This window comes from Ailuropoda melanoleuca, chromosome 10 (assembly GCF_002007445.2).
Source record: "Ailuropoda melanoleuca isolate Jingjing chromosome 10, ASM200744v2, whole genome shotgun sequence".
In the NCBI taxonomy this organism is placed as follows: domain Eukaryota; kingdom Metazoa; phylum Chordata; class Mammalia; order Carnivora; family Ursidae; genus Ailuropoda; species Ailuropoda melanoleuca.
In genome coordinates, this window is record NC_048227.1 from 108,916,485 (window position 1) to 108,928,025 (window position 11,541).

Below are 11,541 nucleotides of genomic sequence, written 5' to 3' on the forward strand. Positions count from 1 at the left end.
GAAATAAAAGGAATTTCAACATCTTGTCCTTCTTTCTTCTGCCATTGTCTCCTGTCCCTAGTGTCATAGGTGGAAAGGGGGTCCAGAAAAGTTAGTTTTCACTTGTCTAAGGCAACCCTCTCCCCATTGCTCATTGTTAAATCACGACAGCAGTGGACTCTGCTCTCTCCTTTCACACACACAAGATGAAAGTGGTTTCCTCTATCACAAGTGCCCCTGAGAATGGATTTGAGGCCAGGGAACAGTTTCGGGCCCCCAGCAGGGAACTGGATTTGTACCAAGGCCCCAGGCTCCCTCGCAGTATTTTCTCCAGCTTTCCCACCCTTCGTCTCATTCCTGTTTCATTGGTCCTATCCTTTATTTTCCATGAACTTGGAATTCTTGTCCATTTCTGAGGCACTTTATCTTTCTTTGTTTACACCCACAGAGAATGCCATTTCCTGGGCCCTGGAGAGCCGGCCAGAACCTGGGTGTGCAAGTCAGGAGTCCGGCCTCCTGGGCCAATGCCTCTGATTCTCAAACAGCAAATCTCCTGTTACCTGTACTGTTCACTACATCATCACCAGCTGCCAGATTTTGTTACATAAGGACATAGAAGGTCTGAGAAGAAGGAGCGCCTTTGAGTTTTAGCCTTTTCTCATCTCTTCCTAATCACATTGTCTGAACTATTAGTGTTTGCATACCGTGCTGTAAAGCTATGTATCCGTCAAGTTAAGAAAGTCGATGGACCTTGTTCCGGATCATTTTTATGTCGCATCATTTTTATTTTGTGGATACAGTAGCTTCTTGAATCTCTCGATGGATACGAACTTTCTGTTTTGTTTTTCATTACCTCTGTTTTGTATGGTGTCAGCTTTTCTGTTTACCTTTGACTCTCTTTCCTGTTGTGACTGAGGGTGCCTGGATGCTGTTCACCTGTGAGGCAATAGGGAGCTGTACGTGGTGCTGGAGCTTGGTTTCGTGGCAGAGTGAGAGCGTACAGAGCTGGCTGGGTGCTGTGCACACCCCAGCGTCAGATGTGAGGGGCCGTGTTTGTGGAACCGGCGCCGTGCCTCCCTGCGTGGGTGTGTCACTTCATTTACGTAGGTTGTGGGTTCAGGGTACGCTTTGTTTCTGTTTGTTTGTTTGTTTACTACCATTTTCATCCGGTATTGGTAGGAACACATGTGCTTCACGCACTATTTTATATGACAATCCACCAGAAATGTTTGCCGTTCAACAGTTTTTGCAAGTCTCAAGCTTATGAAAAAGTTATATGTTCGGTGTAAAGAACTTTCTCCTTTTTTTCCAGACCCGTTGAGAATGTGTTGATGACCTGTTGCCCTATCACCATTAATACCTTAACACCTTAGTGTGTGTTTCCTACACACAAAGGCATTATCCTAAGTCGGCAATAATTAAAATAATCAATTAATTAAAGTAATTAATAATTAATCATTAATTTTAGTAATTAAAATCAGGAAATTGATGTTGATTCATAATCACATCTAATGTTCAATTCAGATTTCACCAATTATCCCATCAAAGTCCTTCAGGTCAGAGCAATTCCATCTAGACCAATGCATTTACTTGTCCCATCCTGCTGGTCTCAGTCGGGCTGGAGCAGGGGCTCAAACCGTTCTTGACTTATGACTGTACTTTTGAAGATTCTGGGCCAGTTATTGTGGGGGATGCTCCTTGGTTTCATTTTGTTAAGGTTTCCTCCTGGTGCAGGTTATGCATCTGAGGTGGGGAGATCACAGAAGTGACGCTGTGCTCTTGTCATGCACCTGCTGATGGACGTGCGCGAGCTCACACCTGACGCTGCCGCCTTCATGACTTCATCTCTATCTGTCACCTGTCTGCCAGTCTATCCATCCATCCAGCTATCCACACACCCACTCACCCATCCACCCGTCCATCCACTTATCCATCCATCCATCATCCATCCATCCTTTTCCTTCGTTTCTTGTTCTTTCTTTTTCTTTTTTCTTTTTCTTTTTCTTTTTCTTTTTTTCTTTCTTTCTTTCTTTCTTTCTTTCTTTCTTTCTTTCTTTCTTTCTCTTTCTTTCTTCCTTCCTTCCTTCCTTCCTTTCTTTCTTCCATTTATCTTCTGTCTGTGATCTCTCTACTGTCTGTCTGTCCACCTCTCCCTCCCTCTCTCCCTCCATCATCTGCTGCATCCCTTCAGTTCTTACACTACACACAGTACTCTGTAGCTCCATCAGCATCCAGCTCGTAACAGATAAAGCCTGTTTCACTACATGGACACATTGAATCTTACTTCGTTGGTGAACGTTTGGTTGTTTCCTTTCTTTCTGCCATAGCAGTACTGCAGAAAGCATTCTCATACATGTGGCCTTGTTATTGTTGCTTTTATTTCTGTAGTCTGTGTTCTCAGGAGTGGAATTTCTGATGTCTGAGAGCATCTGTGTTTTTATCTTAACATTGCAAGATTTTCTCTCAGAGAGATCGTAGCAATGGCCAGCGCTACGTTAGTGCAAACTCCAAACCCACGTCATTGCCGATACCGAATGTCTTCCTCTTGAAAACTTTGAGTGGTAAAAATGTGGTATCTCAGTGTTTCTCTGCGAACACACTGTGGCTCCTCGTGAGTGCGACCATCCCTTCGGGTATCGAGCTTCCGCGTCTTACCACCGGGCCTGTTTGCTCATATCTTCCCCGTTTGTCCTCATCTTACTGTTTGCTAGGAACTTCTTGCGTGTTCCGGCTGTTCTTTGCTGTGGGTGTTGGTCACGTTCTCCCTCCACCCAGTCTGTTCTTTTTCTCCAACTTTGTGGTATTCTCAACATATCAGTACTTAATACGTTCTTCTTTTTTTTTTCCTTTCATGATGTCTTTTATGATGATTGTCTTACTTAAAAAGTTCTTCCTTATTACAACTTGAAGTCAGTATTTTGGCAAACTTTATTCTTTTTTTTTTAAGATTTATTTATTTATTTTAGAGAAAGAGAAGGGGCAGAGACAGAAGTAGAGAGAGAGAGACTCTCAAGCAGACTCCACGCTGAGTGCAGAGCCCGACACGGGGCTCGATCTCACAACCCCGAGATCATGACCTGAGCTGAAATCAAGAGTAAGACACCGCCCATTTTTATTTTTCTAGAAGCATTACCTGTGTAACGAAATAAAAATGTTAAAAATTTAGGGGCTCTCTGTGACTTATAAAATGAAAGATACCAGCTGAATTTTGTCTTCAGGCCTCTCAGCTGTGACGGGACCACGTTAGTACAGTAGTCAGGAAATTTTCAAAGTGAAGGCAGTTACAGATACTCCCCAGCTAGTGCTCAACAAAGACTGTAACAGCTTCTCTATTTTGATTGAAGGGAATGGCACATTAATAAAGTTGTAGCAAATACACACCGGCTTCTATGCATGCAAACCAACCGTATTAAATTAATAATCACACTCTTGCCAAAGGCAAGTGGGGATGATGCAATTAGGTGCCGCTTAAGAGCATCAGTCAGCAGATAGATTTTTCTTTATCTATAAAATAATCTCCTAAGAAATGGTTGGAACCTGGTGATGTCGCCCCGACCAGACTTGCGGGTGGGGCTCACGTGCGTCTGCGGCTCGGCCACTGCTTCCACGTCCCTGCGGCTCCTGGGCAGGGAGCCCCACTGCGTGCAGAGATGGGAGCCTCCCGCCTGCAGGGCCAGGGCAGGCTGCCAGCAGGGCTGTAACCCCAACTCGAACCTGCTTAAGAAGGGGAATGGCGGTCCCCCGACGAGGCAGCGTTCTGTCAGCGGGCCACGCAGACACGCAGAGACGGCCCCGTGACCCTGGGCGCAGGAGGGACGCGGTCAGCATTGGGCTTCTGTCCCAGCACGCCGCGGGGGCTGGCAGTTGTCTGATGAGGCTCACGTTCGTGGTAATGGATTTGTTGTGTGATGAGGCTTCCGTGGTTTCAAGAAACTGAAAAGATGATTTGCTAAGTCTGAATTCACATTTGAATAAGTTTTCAGTTTTCTTGACGTTCATAAGGTGCCTTAAGAAATCTCTGTGTTTGGCTTTTCCACGTAAACTGGGTTATTTGGAAGCAATGCCGGCCGTCCTTGTGTCTCGATGGGCAGTGGGAAGGCAGGAAGCTCCACAGAACTTTGGAAAAGCTTTACCCCTAGCGAGGGCCCCTGGGGGCAAACACAGATAAGGTGCTGCTGTGCGTGTTGGAATAGGTTGGACTAGGGAAGGAAGCGCTGTCAGAACTGAAATTTCCATGTTGTACTTTGCCTAAAGCCACTATAAACCTCACAAAATGACAGCAGTCTTTCAGACGCAGGCGTTTTGACTTGATTGGGCTTGATTTGCAAAGTCACAGGGAATTTCTTCAACATGGGAAGCCGGTACCAGGTAGCCAAGTAAACGGGCTGATGTACGGCCAGTAGTGTTCCTAGTTATTAAAAATGAAGTCACATCTTAATGCCTTTTATTTCTTCATTGTTTTCTGTCCGTGCGTGCATGAACTTAGAGTATCATTTCAGTAACACTTTTTTCTGAATTCCTTTCCTGATGACCTCCTGCTGGGTTAGTTTCCTGCCCCAGGATTGTTGAGATGGTAGATAATCTGTGATAAAGTCGCTGGATGTCTCTGTCCTTACATCAGCACATGGTAGTGTAGGCGTGTACAGCAAAGTATCATGTGTTTGTGTGTGTGTGTCCCCTGCTAAAAACCGAAAGGCTACACTGCGTTCATAGTCGAGTCATGGTCGTTTTTTAAAAAGGTTTTATTTATTTATTTGAGAGAGAGAGCTTGCATGAGCAGGGGAAGGAGCAGAGGAAGAAACAGGCTCCCCACTGAGCAGGGAGCCCGACGCAGGACTCGATCCCAGGACCCTGGAATCATGACCTGAGCCGAAGGCAGACGCTTCACCGACTGAGCCACCCAGGTGCCCCCAAACATCTTTTCTGATGTATGTGAAATATTTGTATGTCTTCCTTGTTCAAATCTTTTGTCAAAAATTTAATTGGGATGTTTATTATGGGTGTGCTAGAGCTCTATATTAGAGATGTTGTTGTCAAAAATACTGTAAAATGGGAGAAATCTGGGACCACTTAATGTAGACGACAGCTCAGTAATGTGTGGAACCGTTGGTAACACAATAAAAACAATAAAAAATTGTTCAGCATAGGACCCTAACTGATTGAGAGGCAATTCGTTATAGTAGCTGTTTTCTTTAAGTGGTAGTTACGTATTTTAGAAAGAACCTTATTGGAATTATTGAAAACACAATCGGGTGTTAGCGCTCTGGCCAGGATGACACCTGCCTCCTGGCTGTGTGTTCGCATCTATCGCTCCTTTCCAGACACACACCCCCCGCTTGGGAGTCCCGAAAAGTGCCGCACACACGTCCACAGTCACTATTTTCTAGAAACTACTACACCATCCACAGTCAAACACTTAAAGGTAAGGACACTCTTTAATCTTTGAGAAATAGGAAACTTACGGGCGAGTTTCTGTATCCGACATGTTTGTGAAACCAGTTGGCATTGGATTAAATTAAGTGACTAACTGTGGGCAGAGACATGGTTTGCTGATGTCTCTCCTGCGCTGTAGCTCGAGTAATTGCAGGAAGCAGCGAGAGCCAGTTCTTTCTACCTGCAAATGGAGTGACTTAGAAGAAGGTTTGGCTTAGAGTCACGGGCGTCTCGGCTCCCAAGACCCTGTTCCCAGGTGCATCCGGCCGCCGTCCGTGAGCGGGCTGCTGCACGTGGCTCTCGCGGACCCCGAGGGGCTGCTCGCCTCACCCCTCCTCTCCGGCCGTCCTGAGGCCAAGCCTGGCTTGTGCATTCAGCCCACAGGAAGCCCTGAGCTCTGACCGAGGATGGGAGATGGTGAAGATGAAGGGACCCGTAGTTACACCACAAAGTGAGGGGCTAAGTCCTTGTCATTTTCTATTTTAGGGGGACATGTGTGGAGCTCTGGGTCCGAACGGCCACCGCGATCCCCTGCACCGGAGCTGCTCATGCCGAGGTTCACATCCTCATGGACATTTCTGACATTGGCGTTGCCTTTTCTCCATGTGACCAGACAAGCTCAAAGACTCCAAGACTCCATGTGACCTTCAGCTTGGTCTCTCCAAGCATCGGCTTCATTATTTGTGCAATAAGGGTTGTAACAGTAGTTACTACAAACCAGTCGTAAGGAAGCAAAGAGCCAGCAATGGAGCAGTCAGAATGGTGTTGGGCAGCCAGCAGGTGCGCAGGTGATGCTAGCGGTGGAGCTATTGGCATGCGTCCCACGGAGTGGAGCTGAAGACATGCCCCGTGGTCATCACTCGCATGAGAAGTTCCGTCTGCTGATCACAGGGTTGAACGGGAGAGGACTGTAGGTTGGGACCCAGACTCAGAGCCCACGTGTGTCTGACGGAGGCCAGCGCAAGGCAGGAGATAATGGTCTTTGAGGTCATACCTCCCAGCTGAGAATCCCTGGTGACCAAACCTGGTAATTCCATTTTTCACCAAGAAACGGCGAGTAGGATTTGCATGGACCTCCTGAGCTGATCCCCCTGAGATTCGCGGTGAGGGAAAGCTTTCCCCACTTTGCAGGTGGTCTGCGGCCGCCCCGGGCTCCTGGTGGGATCCAGACATGGTGTCCACTGGGCCACACCCGCTGACGTCTCCAGGGAAAGCCCAAAGCCTCCCTGTCCTGGGTCCTGCCACCTGCCCCTGTCGCGCACCTTCAGCTGTGGTCCTGTGCTGCAGGTGAGCAAGCAGAGAGCCTGCCCACGGTTGTGGTCCAAGATTTGTCACATGCCACAGCTGCCCCAGCAGGCACCCAGGGCTCCTTCTGTTTCTCTGGGGGCTGCTCTCACCGCTTTCATTTTATGCGGAGTGGGGGAAAGGCAGCTGCTTTCTGATGGAGCGCTGGGCTTGGCTCACAGGCTGGTGACTTCCTCCGAGGACGTCAGGGTCCCACGCCTCTCTGGGTGCCGACGCCTCACAAAACCCTGCTCCTTCCACAGAAGAGATAGTCTTGTAGGTGGGAGCGGCAGGGGAAGGATGCGCTTTCCACCACCCTGGGAGCAGCAGGTGCACAAGGGGCACCTTGTGAGGAAGCTCAGCTTTGTCGCCGACACTGTCACTGACACAGGTAGGAAAGCGGGCTTCCTGCCGCGTGGCGGGCAGCTGGCTGCAGGCGGAGCCGTGGCCGAGTCCCCGATGCACTGTCCTCAGGAGCAGAGCCCGGCATGTGGGCAGCCCTTGGTGCCCTGAGCCCCCGACCTGTGGGCTGGCTCCTGCTTGGGGAGCGCCACGGACTCTGGCCATGGGACGGGATCTGTGTTTGCCCACGAAGGTGCCCTGATGACCTTTATCTGCTCACGGTGACTCTGCATGTCACCGACAGGTGTGGAGGACTTGTGCTCAGAGACGTGTTTAGCTCCTTCAGCAGCACACCAAGTGGTCCTTAAACTGCCAACGTGTGTCTTCGTTTTGTTCTGAAAGTGTCGTGCGCACGGCAGAGGCTTTCTAGCAAAGGGAGTGTTACCTTATTCATCCAACAACGTGTTCAGATTAGGGCAGGTTCCCTTCAGAGGGTGTTTCCTGCAATCCTGGCTCAGGGCTCAGCTTCGTTGTGAAGTTGCTGACTGAATGCCGGGCCTGCCTTTGCGAGCAGAAGACAGCAGAGACAGAGCGTTCTGGGTTTGACTGCTCTTGGCCCTGCCGCCTTGGCACCCTGCTTGCCACTTACGGGACAGTTTGAATTCCTGGGCCACCGTATAAAGCTGCATGCAGGGACTGCCCTTCAGGCTGAGAAGGCTTCAGGTTCGTTCGGGTTATTATAAATCATGATAAGCTGACTCCTCCGTCTCCAAGAATATGAAGACATTGGTTTAAGATCCACAGAGGACTGAGTGCACAGCCGTTGTCCCAAACCAGCCACAAGCACTAATTGGGTTAAGGTCTCAGCTCATGTTAGAGTTGGGGGATGTCAGGCCCTCAGTGGTACAGTTTTTGTGTCTGCAAACTGGCCCCCACTGGAGTGGGCGTGAAGAGGAGGTGACTTAAAACAGGACGTCCTGACAACAAAGCATAGCAGGTCGCAAGCACCCGCCAGATATTCGCTGGTCCTGGTCTTCAGCAGGGCTGGGAGAGGAGAGAATGGCCTTGTCTGTGCGACGTTTAAGTTCTAGGTGGTGGGAGAAACAGCCACAGTCATTCGAGGGTTTGCTCCGTGCCACTCCGCAGACGCGCCGTCAGCGGGCGTGGGGAGCCCAGACCTAACCGGTGCGAACGCCCAGTTGCAGGATCTGCATGCGCAGAAGCTCGGAGATGGGGAGGTGGTCCTGACTCTTCCCAGCAGGCGCTCCATCTGGAAGGACAACCTGCCTGGCAGGCAGGTGTGAACAGGGAGGTGTGGGCGGGAGCTCACTTGGAGGGAGGAGGGAGCTCGGGTGTGGCGTCTGTTTCCGGCCGAGTGTTGAGTGACATCTGGGCACGGAGGGTGTGGGGTCATGGGTGGGACGGCACACCTTTCCCTGTGATGTTAGCCAGCTGCCAGGTGAGGACACGCTGAAGACAGGAGGGGAGTGAGGGAAGAAACTACCAAGGCGATGGCATGGGCTGGGGTGTCTCCAGGGTCAGCTGCCCTCAGGCCAGGCCCGCAGGAAGGACGCGTTCTCAGAGCGCGGGGTGCTCCCGCTCACAGGGGGCCCAGGGCAGACAGAGGCCTCCTTGCCTCCTGCGCCAGCTCGGTGCCTGCCTGCTGGTCCGGGCTGTGGAGGCCCTCAGGGTCCCCCACGGGGGTGGGCTTCCCGCTGGCCCCCTGCTGTGGTCCCCACCTTAGAAGGAGGGCCTCCAAGGGGACGGTGACAGCGCATGCCCAGCATCGATGGAAAAAGCAGTGGGAGAAAAAATTCAAGTTGAGACAATTCTTCCTTCTCCTGACAACTGGAAACAACAAAACAAAACAAACAGCACCATTATTAGATTTTATCACAATATCTCATTCTGTTTGAAAGAATGTGACCCCACAGCGGCACCAAATCATCGCTGGCTTCTGCCCAGTGTTGGAGGAAAATGCGTCTGTGACACGAGGACAGCAGCTTACTCCGTGTCCATCCGGCCTGCTTTCTGCAGCCAGCCGCCCACACCCAGCCCGTCCGGCCGTGTCCCGCCCACCCCGTGGCTCCCAGGCTCCTTGAGAGCAGCACGGCCCTCGAGGGAGCGGGGGAGCGGCTCCCTCACAGCGTGGGGGGGGCAGGGCTGGCGTGGGGGGGCTCAGCATCTAGGGCACTGGCTCCTGCCGCTGACAGACCACAGTGAGAACAGCCAACCTGTCTCCACCACTGCGTTTGCGGTCTTCCTGCCAGAGGACCCCCCGGGGGAAGGGAGCAGCCCCGGGTGTGGGGGGAGCTCCACACCTACACGGACAGGTGGGGGCAAACTCCCTGGTGACGAGTCAGAGCACACGTGCTGTCCTCTGGGCGGTCGACAGGAGACAGAACCGAGCGTGTCCTGTAGGTCCCCCCACGGCTGGAGGGACAGCGAATTCCCACAGGGGTGGGGGCGCTCGAAGTTCCCATCGTTTCGGATGTCATGACACAGCGTTTTTCTTTGATTGTTCTTCATCCTGTCTACGAGGGCTAAGAGCCGTTCGGAGCTCTCGCCGTGGCCCACAGGCCGTGGGTTGCTGACCGTGGCCCGACGAGCAGGTGCAGGGGAGTGTCTGCAGGGCGAACGTGCACAGGGCGGGGGACGCGGGCTCTGAAGGCTGCTGACCCCCACACGGAGCTCTGTGCCGCCCGCGGCCCATGGCTGTGGGTCTGCACCCCATCAACTTTCACCTTCAGTAATTCTTGTTTATAAGTAAATTGTCTTTGTAAGTAAATTATTCTAAATTTTTGTTGTTGTTGTTGCAAACCGTGGTTAAAAAATGTAGCAGGGTTGAATCAAAACCGGGCAGTCCTCTGGACTATGTAAAAGGCTTCGGGGGAGAAACGAGTCGCATCCGGCGTCCTGTCCCCAGTGCACGCTCACTGCCTGATGCTCAGTGTGTGTGATGAGACGAAGAAATGCCTGGTGGGTAAATGAGTCAGCACTTGTCACCCGGAGGGGAAAATGTCCTCACACCCACTGCTTGTGATATTCTCTGGTCCTAACGATCCTTTACAGAGGAGCGTTAACATGAATCATTTCACTGAAAGCTTTACAGAGCCCCTTGAAGCCTGGGGTGTTCTCGCCCCCACTTTACAGCTGCAGAAACCCATGCAAAAGCACTTTGATGAACGTTGTTATGCATCCTGATTGTTCCAGGGAGGACTTTTCCCCTGGCTTGGGGTTCTGAGACAGGATGGTCAGGCATCCCGTCAGGCTGCTTTCTGAAACCAGCCAAGCAAGTGCTGACCTCAGACTGTCAGGGCCAAGAACGGCAGCTTGGCTGAGGCCCAGCCCAGAGAGCATTCTGTGGGTTTTCCCAGCATTTTCCCAATGCGAAACTGAGATGTTCTGCATGCAACTTCTGTCTTTCTTGCTTGATTTGCAATGTTGGGTTTTAATAAAAGGCCAGAGTCAGAGCAGAGACCGACCAAGGATCTCTCTCGAGGGTGACCCTTGGGGTTGTGCCCCCCCCCAAAGCCGGGGACCATCTCTTCCCCTCTGGAAGAGCCTTCTGCTCCTTCCTGGGGGGAGCTCACCCCCGGATCCTTCAGCAGCCGCTGGTTCTAATCTCAGACTTGGGACAGACCCCCAGACAGGCTCGTTGTGAAAACCAGAGCATGCGGAAACTGTGTGCATGCTTTGGAATCAGACAGAAATTCTCTTCTGGGGAGGCTGTCGTTCCTGCCGTTCCTTCATTTTTTTTTCTTTTTTTAAAAAATTAATTATTTTTTTTTAAAGTTCCATGATTTATTACTTGCGTATAACACCCAGTGCCGTTCCTTCAGATGACTGTCCCTGACCGGCCAGCTCCTCTCAGCGTGGGCACGGCACCCCCTGGTGAGCATGCAGGAGGCTGCAGGGCGCCTGCTCCTCAGGGAGGAGGGACCTGGAGAATTCTAAAGACCACCTCCTTGTGCAGCCAGACGCAGTCCTTCCCTGCGGCCTCCTGATGGCGCCCCTGGAGAAGCCACCTGCCCACCGCACCTGCCTGCTGTCCTCTCCTGCTGCCCTGTCCGGCCCCGGCCTCCCTTCCTTGTCTGCCTCCACTCCCTCCTTCCTCCTGTAGGTTGGGACCTGGACTCAAGCTCAGGCCCAACCAGAACTTCCCCCCAACTTTGGACAGCTTACTCCAGAGCCTCTAGCTTCCTGCTCCTCACTTGTGAGGCAAGTCACCGGCAGAGACGGGCTGGGGGTCGGGAGCTGGGACCGGGGAGCTCTCGGTGGCTTGTTGTTCCTTTCTGAACACAAAGTCCTATTTCAAAAAATCTCAGTTGTACCTTCGAACCACATCCTACTGAGATCTGGATAGAGTCTTCACCCCGGGGATGCTTGACCACCAAGCACGTCTAGGAAGCTGGCGGGACAGGGGCCTGGCCCCACCGCCCGCGCGGCTCATGCCCTCCCGGCAGCTGCGCCTTCTCAAGGCGTTTCTTCTTTTTTTTTTTT